Source organism: Passer domesticus, chromosome 5 (genome assembly GCF_036417665.1).
Source record: "Passer domesticus isolate bPasDom1 chromosome 5, bPasDom1.hap1, whole genome shotgun sequence".
Lineage (NCBI taxonomy): Eukaryota > Metazoa > Chordata > Aves > Passeriformes > Passeridae > Passer > Passer domesticus.
Genome location: NC_087478.1, coordinates 19,059,138 through 19,071,007, shown reverse-complemented (window position 1 = coordinate 19,071,007; position 11,870 = coordinate 19,059,138).

Genomic DNA, 11,870 nt, shown 5'->3' with positions numbered 1-11,870 from the left:
CTGAACTTTCTTCAGTTATTTTCATTTAAAATGTAGGACACAAGATGAACATGTTTCCTTAGACAAGGCCTCCTGATATCCAAGAATAAAACACAATAAAATAAAGCATAATAAAACACATCAATTGCAATTCTTCTTCTTGCAATTGCCCTCTTGTCAATTCTGCTGCCTCTTGCTGCCAGCGTTTGGCAACTAATTTTTGCTGCCTAAGTATACCAGTTTGTCCTACTCATCACTGAACTTCCTTTTACCATTTTAACACTTCTACTGCTTACCAAAGTCATCCTGATCTTGCCTTTCACAGCCTATGTAATCTATGTAAGCATAGATTTTCTCTCTACCTTACCATTCACTGCTGTTGAAACCAGAAGAGGAATAGAACCATTCTTGCCTCCTGGTTTGAGAAAAGAACAATGGAAAATTCTCTGAATGAAGTTTTCTAACCTTCTGTGTAAATTCATCTGAATCCTCTTTCTCTGGACTGTCAGTAACATGATTCTCTACCAAAACTTATCCTAAAATCAAGATATACTGATTCTACTCTTTCCTCTTATCCTATAAGTTGGTTAACCTGTCCAGTAAGGAAGCCTTATTGATTTGACATTATGCAATTGTAGATAAATACATGCTTGTTTTTTTCTTACAGACTATGGGGCTTGAAATAATTAATAATTTGATTTGATATCTTTAGCCTTACAAATATATTTTAATCCTTTCTTTCTCTCTCTCTTCACTCTAACTTTTTTTTCATAGTTAATAGTTTGTGGTCAGAGCTAGATTTTTTTTCAACTGTGGAGACAAAGAAAAACACTGAATATTTCAGTCTTCTCCCTGTTTTGTTCATTAGTTGCTTAGCTCCCCATAAATAATGGAGCTATATCTTCTCTAATCATTCCCTTACTTCTAACATAAGGTTATTGATTAATAAAGCTGTGGCTGCATAACAGTCTTTCCAGGGTGATAAATGTTCTGCATTTCCCATCATTCTATCAAATTTTAAATTGCTCTAAGCAGAATTTTTCAGCCATTTTGTATTCATCTTGTAGTTCAGCTGAACTTACCACATTTCTTGAGTTTGCTTATGAGAATGTCATGTGAGGCTGTGTGAAAAGCTACAATGAAACCAAGCTAGTGTACAGCTCCTTCTTTAAAGAAACTTTTTCAATCCTGCTCCACAATGAAAATCTGCAGTGTTTAAGTGCTGGTGTACACATTAAACTAAATGCCCAAAATGGAGACAGAGTTTTTAAAGGGATCCCAACCAGACCTATGAGGACCCTTACATGGCAGTGCTCCCCATAGCTTCCACCTCTTACCAACATGCAAAACAGGTGCTCAGAGCCTTTGCTTTCCTCAGTGTTTATGAAAATATAATCCTGTTTTTTAAGCTGGATGTAATTAGTGGTAAGAAATTCCCATCAAATTAAATAGAGACTATTAGAGAGAGGTGCAGCAAAGGTAGGCTGCAACCTTGTGACTGCCAGCAGCTCTGCTGTGCAGATCCAGCATCACAGAATATGGGCTTACAATCAGAATATGTCCCATCTGCTCTTGTGCAGTGTCTGATTATGTGAGTCTCAGACATGAATGTATCTGTTCACATGGATATTTGCGGCCAGTCCTTTCAACACCTTCTGACGATCTGGATAGGGATATTGAGTGCAGCTTCAGTAAATTTGAAGATGGCGCTAAGTTGGGTGGAAGTGTTGATCTGCTCAAGGGTAGGAAGACTCTTCAGAGAGACCTGGACAGACTCAATCAATGGGCTAAGGACAAATACATGAGGTTCAAAAAGGTTAAGTGCTGGATAGTGCACTTGAGTTGCAGCAACCGCATGCAGGGCTACAAGCTGGGGGAGTGGGACTTGAGAGCTGTTCAGTAGAGAGGGACTGAACAGCTGGTTGGTGCTGGTTGACAGCCAGCTCAGAATGAGTCAGCATGTGCCCAGGTAGCCAAGAAGGCCAATGACATCTTGGCCCTTATCAGGCATAGCATAGCCAGTGGGACTAAAGGAGAGATGGTCCCCCTGTACTCGGCACGGGTGAGGCCTCGCCTTGAGTGCTGGGCCCAGTTCTGGGCCCCTCACTTTATAAAGGGCATTGAGGAGTGTGTCCAGCAAAGGGCAACAAAGCTCATGAAAGTCTAGAAACATGTCTTAAGAGGAGCAGCTAAGAGAGCTGGGTTTGTTTAGTCTCAGGGAGGAGCTCATCCCTCTCTACAGCTCTCTGAAAGGAGGCTGGTGGGGACCAGTCTCTTCTACCAGGCCTTCAGTGAAGTGAAAGGGCCTGAGGAAATGGCTTTATCCTGAGACAGGGAGATTTGGGATGGATAACAAAAAAAATGTTTTTACTGTTAGGGTGGTCATGCATTGGAATAGGTTGCTTAGGGAGGTGGTGGAGCCACCATCCCTGAAAATGTTTTCTGGGTCTGGCACTGCATGATGGTTTAGTGGTTTAGGGGTTACAGTGGTAGTGCTGGGTGGATGGTTGAGCTGGATACTCTCAAGTTCTCTCACAGCCTTGGTGATTCTATGATGGTTCTGTGGTATTTGTACTCCTCTACTGCAATGTTTTCCACAATGACACTGGATTAAGGAAACTGGGAAACTGAGGCACAAAGTAAAAAAGCAGTATGTCCATAGCCACACTGGCGAGGCCAAGTGGGCAGGCACTGCAGTCTGGCCTCATAGTGCAGTCAGCCAGCACTTCCCCAAAAGGCCCACACAGTTTCAGTACTTGCTTCATTCTCTATTTTTGTCCAGTTGTTAAGTTTGGAGGGTTACTTGTGCCATGACCAGCTCCTTGTGTTCACATCTTTTCTCCATACCCTAAATACTAAGTTCTATTGTATGAAAAGGTCCTTTAAACTAAATACATTTTAAACTGGCTACAGTTGTTTTCATTTTCCATTCCTACTGATTTCTCTGCTCTTCCTAATAATTTTTCTTTATTATTTTTCCAGTCTATATGGGTCCCTGCAATTGAATAATTATCCTGTCTTCATCCTGTAGGTTGTCTTCAAAATCACTCTGAATTTCACCCTGACAAAAAAACAATTATCTTTTCTTCTCTTTTTTTTGTGCTCCTGTCCTCTACTTTACCTTGTGTTTATTTGCTTTGACTTACTTTCTTTTTACATTTCAAGCTTCACAAGCAAGGAAAATGCCGTGATGTGTAAAATGTATCAAAATTGTATGAATCCACATAAGAAATGGGAATATAAAAAGGTTGTTTTTACAATCAAAATAAGCACATGTTCTTTACTGTTTCCTATAAAAAAGAAACAAATAGATTCATGGCAAGACCTTGTGCCAGCACCTAACCCGTTCAATCTTTTCCTTCTCCCAGCTGAGCAGGCAGTAAACAGACATGGGAACTGCTTTTTTCAGAGGCAGAGTGAGGGCAGTGCCTTCGGGAGGCAGAGATCTGCGCTAAGTGACATATGACTAGGCTGAAAACAAAGACAAGAGATGTGCTGTTTTCAATTATGTTATTTTATTTCACTTTATTGTTATCAATGATAATCTTGGAGGAGCAAGGGAACAGTTGCTTTGTTTGCCCAGTCATTCTACACAATCCCCTTGCAGAATATTTTCCATGCAGAGACCCCACAGCACATCTGTTTCCAACATTTTAGTGGGAACAGTTATTTTTAATACAAAGAGGGTATTAGCCACAACTACATGGGTGGGATTGACAGATTGATTTTGAAACTGACTGTCTTTCGAGAGTGACATTTATTAAGATTACTCTATAGGCCATTTTCCCCAATATGCACTTTTAAGCATCAAAACCAAGTGCGGTTGCCTTCCTACCAAAAAATTTATGGCAACAGAAAAAAGAGTACTTGAAATTCTGGTAAGTGAAAACTTTCTGGTGGACTAGCCACATGTATATTTTCAGTGCCAGTGTATCTCAAATATCTGCATAAACAAATCATAATTATTTTCCCTGTAGAATAATTTATTTAATTTTTTAAAATCAAACAATGCTTCAGCACTTCTTACTTCAATCTAGATGATCCTTAATTTAGTTTCTAGGAGATAGTCCTTGAAATAGTGGTTGTCTGAAGTGGTAGAATTATCACATACTTTAAATGTCAGCTCTGCTGAAATTGTGCAATTAGATCATGACTGATGTGGCTTTCTAAAAACCAAGTCTAAAATTTAACCCTAAAAGAGTCTTAGTCCAAGAATTCCACACTAATGAAGAACACTGTGGTAGGATAAATCACTTACTGCAGAATGCACATATAACTGAACACCATAAAATTTACTTTAAAGGGACAGAGGAAGTACCATTTGGAGTTGCAGAAAGTTTTGCTCCAAATTTCACTGCATGGGCTATTCATCTGTTAAGCAAACAAAAATGTCTCCAGGCAGAGAATTAAAGTTCAAGACCCTGGTATTTCTCAACAACAATCAGATGAAGCAAAACATTAAAGGCAGATCTGCAAATCTTCCTGTGAAATGCACAGGAATTAAAAAGCCTGTTTGCCTGAAGGAATATTAAGTGAAAAAGCAACTGCAAGTCACACTACAAAACAATTGGGGCTGCAATCATGTGCTGTTTATCTGCCTGTTTGGGAGCCTTGTTCACTCATAAGCCCGTTTTCTGGTATCCTAAGTGGTAGGTCAAAAACACTGAAGCCACAGAATGCAAATGTCTGGATCAGAGTAAAGTTATTCAGCAGGCAGCTCAAATCAACTTGGAGAAAAACAGTGGCTTTGTAGCAGTAGATTCTGTAAGCCAGATATTATCTTTTCATGCTGCAGTCTCTGGTTTTCCCACTGCTGCCCATAAGCATTTTGCCCATTTTTTTGTGCCTTCCTTCTCACATCACCAAAAGGACATTTTCCCCATTTGATTATTGTTTAGTTTAAATGCAAATTCAGGATCAGTCTCTTGTCTTCTTAGATATTTAGTAGAACTGGAACATTCATCTTAAATATGCACCATGTCACTTCAAATTTTGATTTTGCTGTAAAGTCCAGCACCTGATGAGAAACCCCAGCTCCATTAACTTCATTAGCCACAGCCATAGGTTTTTGTCTTGCTATCAGCTACCATATTGCTATTTGCATACAGCTTCTGCCCATCACAGTCTAGTTTGAAGTCAGGTGGGAGTATTGGATCTTCCAGATTTCTAGGAAAGAAGAAATTATGATAATGTACAACAGCAAGAAGGCACTGTGGCCATGAGAAGTTCAGCAACCCATATTGGTGACCACATGTTGAGCAGAGCAAAGCAATGAGTAAAGAAAAGTGAGCCAAGAGCATTTCCATCCTCCTTGCTGTGACAGCCTTGACTGAATTCTAGGAGGACAAAGGCTAATTATAATTTCTATAGTTTTTGAAAGTCCTGTGCATGCTGCTTGCAGAGCATTTTGGCTTCCCCATCATGAAAAGGCAGTTTGCTACCAGCAGGGAAGAAGGAGCATCCAGGAGAATTGCTGTGCACCACAGCAGTGCATGTGCCCATACAGATGAAGTGGCATTTCAGTTCAACACCTTTACATTTCAGCAACACATCTAAGATGATTCCACAAGCAAGAGCCAAAGTAGTCTGGCAACAGTCCTGCTAAGATGTTCTCACCATGCGTCCTTTACACCGTTTTTTTTTTAAATCTGTATTGGGTTTTAAGCACTTTGCCTAAAAGGGCTGTCTCATATTAACAGCCATTGTCCTCCAGACCCCAGCTGGGCAGTCTCTACCACTTTCCTGCCAGGGTGTCTCTGAACAGGCTGCAGTAGATCTTCCTCCTTAGAGCCACCTGAGCTGGCCCCTCCAGCCATATGAGACTATGCAAGAGCAGAGAAGCCAGAGAGTGTCCTGCATCTATTCTGTTTTGCCAAGATCTTTAGTATCCAAACTACCAAGTAAGGCTGAATGCTGATAGTTCAAGTGTTCTGCATGTTTTAGACACAGCATTTGGCCCCTTAATATGTGTTTGGGCTGCAGCACAATTTAATAACAGAAATGCTGTGATTATCCTCTCATGATTTTTAGAATCAATAGCTGCATATCAAACTGTTCGGACTTTTCCTCCTGGTCTGCAATGGGATGATGACTCTGGGTACATGAAATATTGCAGGTTGCCATGTATTTCTAAACCTACAGTAGATTTTTTGTGAAAATCACAGCTCTAAAATGAAGAGTAAAGTATTGTAGCCCATCCATGTTTTTAATTTCTAAAGTAATGTTTTGGCATTAGAACATAATAGGCTTTGGGATAGTTAACTACATTTGGAAAGAAATGTAAAATATAACAGCTACCAAAATCCTGTTAACTCGGCCACATTGTAAACATATGACTCCTGTAATCACAAATGGGTGCAAAAACAGAGACTTGATCTCATTTCCAGCAGGCTGGGTGCCTGGTGTGGCCCATGGCAGCCAGGCAGCTGAAGCACCAAGGCCTCTGGAGCAGTCCTGGACTGACTGCTACTTTCTCATTAGGGCACACAAAGACAGAAACGTTGCACATGAGCAACTGTTTAAAAAATGCAGTTGCTAATGGTGATCTAAGGCAGCACAGGAATCTGTGGCACAGCTTGGACCTGAAATTTAGCCTGTTGAGCTCTTCATGGGCAGATTACTTTCGGTACAAACTGGACTTAAGTGTGTACCATCAAAGATATTTTTTATTTTTATTTTTATTTTTTAATTTCCTCAGTTCTTTGATTCACAATATTTATATTGTGTTACCTGAAGCCCTGATAGTTTAATAACAATATAAATTAATCACTGAGTTTTTCTATCAGGCTATCTTATCTGAAACAAATAAAAACCTATCTGAACAAATAATCTCTCAAGCATTAAGCTACACAGAATAGAAATAGAAGGAAATACTTTGGAACTACTGCATAATCTCAATTTTTACTGAAGCTAGTGATGTTTATAATGAGTAGATTTTCTTTTAAAAGCACTAAAAATCATCCAAAGGATTGTTCAGAATAATGTTGAAAGGTCTAAAATTACAAAGAGTCTACAGAAGTAAGCAGCATTAGAATCTGCTCTTCAAAAAACCCCAAAATACTAGAGGTTCCAAACAAATATAATAGAAATTACCAAGAAATTATTCTTGTTGACCTGGAGTTTCACAGATTTTCCTCTTGCTGTCATTGTGCAATGCTTTGTTTGGGGAAAAAAAAAGAGTGATGGCAGGAGGGAGAGAGAAAGGCAGGGGGAAACTTCAATGAAAAGATAGACAGTACTTCTTGGAATTAGTACTTGTGCATCCACATTGAAGTGAGTTTGTCCTATGAATGACAAGATAACTTTGAAAAGGCTGTATTGTTTTATGTTAGAAGAGCTCTCCATGATCTGAATTAATTTAGGTTGAAAAATACCACTAAGTCCAACCCTTAAACCAGCATTTCCAAGTCCACCACTATCCATGTCCCTAAGCTCCACATCCATGCTTCTTATAAAGACATTAATGGTGATTCAACCACTTCCCTGGGCAGCCTGTTCCAATGCTTGACAACTCTTAATGTGGAGAAGTTTTCTCTAATATCCAACTTAAATCTCCCCTGGTGTAACTTGAGGCCATTTCCCCTCATCCTATCACTTGTTACTTAGGAGAAGAGACAGAGCCCCACTTCAGCACAACCTCTTTCCAGGTAGTTGCAGAGCACAATAATGTCTCCCTCCAGCCTTCTTTTCTGCAAGTTACACAACCTCAGCTCCCCCAGCTGCTCTTCACAACACTTGTGCTCTACATCCTATGCTACTGTGTGAAAGCATGTAAGAATGTCTGACTTTATATATAATTTCTATACCTAGTCAGATATTAACTAGAATCTGCCTGCCTTGGGGGACTGGTTGTAGTTTTATTTTGCTGCTGTCAGTAGCTTGAATTCAGGCCAGGCCTTAGAGACTGAAACAAATGCCATTGAACACCCATATCACAGAACCTGAAGAAGGCAACATATTTTAGATTCAAACCAAGCACAACTCCAGTCCAGCTTTTCTGTATCCAGAATGGCACTTTGGTATTTGCCTCATTCACTTGATGAGGATGCTCACTTAAAATATTGGTTCAGGACTACCGCTGCTAAAATCACTGAAAGTGATGACTATCCTCTGAGACTAATCACATCTTTCTATGAAGTGAACAGATTTCATTCTAGCTCCTAACAGGCAAATATCAAAGTGATAAGAGAGGACACTGAAATGCCCTCTCAGCCCTGTGGGCAATGCTTGCCTGATGAAACTGGGATTGAAAGGACAAGGTGGTACAAAGTAGTTCAAAAAAGGGTTGCACCAGTTCAAACAGTAGGTTAAAAATGTTCCTTCACAAGGTTTCAAGCGCATCTTCTTCTCATCACTTTAAATCTGTTTGTAAGATAGTGACTGGGTGATAATGAATGCTATTCACTTACTGCACTTGCTGAATATATTGATTAATTGTGCATAACACTTTGAAGATAAAGCACTGTGCTGTTAATAAACACGGTCTAATGATTCTCTCCTGGTTTTTTTAGCACTCCTCTTACTTTGTTCAAGGTGTAAATACCTTACTGAAGCTACAGGCAGGCAGGCTGGCCAGCTGCGTGGGCCACATGCTGATTTCAGCTGAAGGCTTTCACATCAATTGTTCTGTGGCTGTTCCCCTCCATTGCCAACACACCGTGCTATCTGCTCTTGCTGTTTCCCTGCTTGCTTGCTTCGGGGGCAGGATAAGGGAATTTCCATGATTGCTGGTGAAAAGGGCCCTTCCTTTGCAGCAGGCTGCCACTTCCCTCTGCCTAATACACAAAGAAAGCAGACAACAGAAGCACAACTGCTTTCACTAGCTAGTAAGAGTCTTTGAGGCGAATAAAATTACCAAACGAGAGGAAACACTAATTTCCCCTTCACTCCCCTCACCCTGCCTCAGAGTAATGCTAGGGGGCCATTTTTCTTTGAGGAAAGAAATAACTTTTCCCAGCCACAGGAGTGTGACAGAAGAGGCTGCTGAAATCAGCTGTTAACACAGACTGATACGTTTTTCACACCTAAAAAGACCTTTTGTTTCGTTTTCTCTCTTGGACTCCTGCAGCACATGTTTTGAAAAGACAATGAATATTGCTTTCACATGAAATTGCAGGCATGCACCATTTTAAAGGTATTCAGAATCAGGCGAAGCACCACAGGAAAACAAAGAAGCAATGTGAACACTTAGCTGCTAACACTAGCTGTCAGTGAGAATTAAACCTTTTGTAGGGCACCCGTGTCAACCCCACCTGGGTTAAGAGAGCTGCTCCATTAGGTGATGGAGACACAGAGCTCGTGGGAACTGACCCTGCCAAAGATTATGCATGAGCTTTGTTTCAAACCATGAAAATACTCTCATTTGGGCTATCAATATGCAGGGAGCTAACCACAGTCTGCAAACCTGGTCGTGAGAGCAAGACCTGTGAGCAAGACTCCTCTACCAGCCACCCACGGGATCAAGGCTGCAGAAGTTTCAGTGGGTCACATATCTCAAACATTCAGAGACAAACAAGATTTTGGTTGTAGGCTGTTGTTGCTATGAATACTCAAAGCAACTAAAAAAGAAGTAAAACATCTCCTTCACTTTGGGTGATGTACACAACTGTATCTTGAAACAAAATTATCAAAATTAGTCATCTCTGCAGCTAATCCTATGGCTCTTTTTCACTGCCTAATACCATGACAGCAACTGTATGAACCCTTTCCCATACTGAAGCATACCTAAATCTCTCTTCTGTTTCAATCCCTTCATACTTACCAACCTCACTAACATCACATTTTTCCTTTATTTGGCTACTTCTATCTCTATACATTTTTAAAATAAAATTTCCGGGAAATCAATATTTTTAAAAACCTCAAACTAGGACATGGTTCCAAATTTGTTATGGGGGAAGGAATAAAAATCCAAACCATCAGTTCATAAGACTTATTTTGTTAGGAAAACATGGCAAAAATAAGTATGTTTGTCAAACTACAAAAACTGCTAAAAGATCGAGGAGCAGACAGAGTAAATGAAGAGGTTTTTTTCTAACCTTCTTTGCCAAACTAGATTTAAATGTGTTCTAGAGAAAGACTTACCATAAGCCTGTAATACAGCACTGTGATCCATGGAAGTAACCATTTTGAATAAGATGTTATTAACACACAGAAGTCATCTGTCTGTTGCAATTCCATCAAACTATTCCATTCTGAGGTCAAAAATGTTTTTCCCCTACCCATCTGTTCCAGTTTTGGAGAGTCATTGAATAAAGAAGACAAAAATTCTAAATACTGAGCAAATCTATTTTAAGAAATATATTTATCACAAATCTAGTGTGTTGGATGACTAATAACATACATGTGTGCACTGCGCTTGCCAAAAAACATCAACATTTCCAAATAGTTACCACATTTACAATTAAAATAATGTATTTGCCAAATGTTTGGTTGTTTTTCTTTGTTTTATTCAAATGATGATTTCTCTTCTGTTCCAAGTGCAGAACAAAATTTCCTGGGTATCAGAAGCAAAACATTAGAGAGAGATTCTAATGTCTGATAGAGCCCCATTCAGCTCTCAGCTATACAATATTGCTTAGATTATATCTGACTTGTCATTGTTGTAGGAGGCCTAACAGCATCCTAACAAGGAAAACTGAAATGAGGCTTTAAATTTCGCCTCTTGCAAGTCTCTTGCTTGTCAGTTGCAATTGTCCAGCCATTTCTCATGTTGCTTGATTTCTGGCTTGTGCTGCCCCTCCTGCTGCAAGTGATGGAGGCAGGAGAGGCGGGTGGCAGCAGGAGCTCACACTCACAGCACTCTCATGCCCCATGCTAACTGGTATGCAGAAAGCTTAATATGGGAATGTCCTACTGCCTTATTGACTGCTGCTCTCAGGTTGGGCCAGGGAGTGGAATCTTACAGAAAAATAAAAAAACAGATTATCAAAGAAGGAAACTGCATTGACTCTTTGTTACAATCTCATTCTTAACCCTTCCACCTGCTTCAAGTACAGACAGCCACAACTTCAGTGGGATGTAGAAGTTGAAAGTCAATTATTAAAAACACAGATTTCAGAAGAGAAAACAAAAATGAAGAGCCTAGTGATTGCTTCCCATGACTTTTTTCCCCTCTAACAGCAAAAAGGGATGTTGAGGCTTACCCAGTGGTTGATCTAGTGGTCTGCTGCCTGCATTTCCATTCTCTCATCCCATTCCAATCTCATTCCAATATGCCACTGTTAGCACCATCCTGGAAAGGTGGTAAACCAGCTCAAGAAGAAATATCATCAGGCATTCTGGAAGCAGAATATATAGATCTCTTTTTCTTGTTTTCTAATTGTTGGCCACCAAAAGAGTCTTATTTTATAGAGTCAGATATGTACCAAGAGGCTGGGGAATTACTTGGCCAGAAGCAGGGAAGGGGATGGGAACCATCAATCATTGAAGAGAACCTTAAACCAGCTTAGTTATAATGTGAAACCCCTCTTGAAGAAATTAATTATCAAGGACGTGTTACAAGGGGAAGGACACTAAAACAGAGGGACTAGGTGTTCATTAATCATCATTTGCTATTTTCAGCATTCATTTCCTTACTTCCATGTATCACCACGCTGAGAGAACTGCTTGGGAGAGGTGCCAAAGGCAGCAGAAATATAGTTAGAGTGAGTATTTGGGAGACAGAAGATACAGATACAAGCTCCAGTTGCTGCTTTAGTATGCCTTTAGATGAACAGTCTCAAGACTCAATATCCCTGCTTCAGACTCTGAGCTGTTAGATGAGAGACGACTGCTGCAGGAATCACATCACTGGGTTAGGGTTGCATTGAGGGAATTTTAGTGTGGGCACTGGGCAGCTATGCAGGACTTGGCTTAATTCCAGCATGCAAAAGGAGTATACCTTTTTGTCTAGT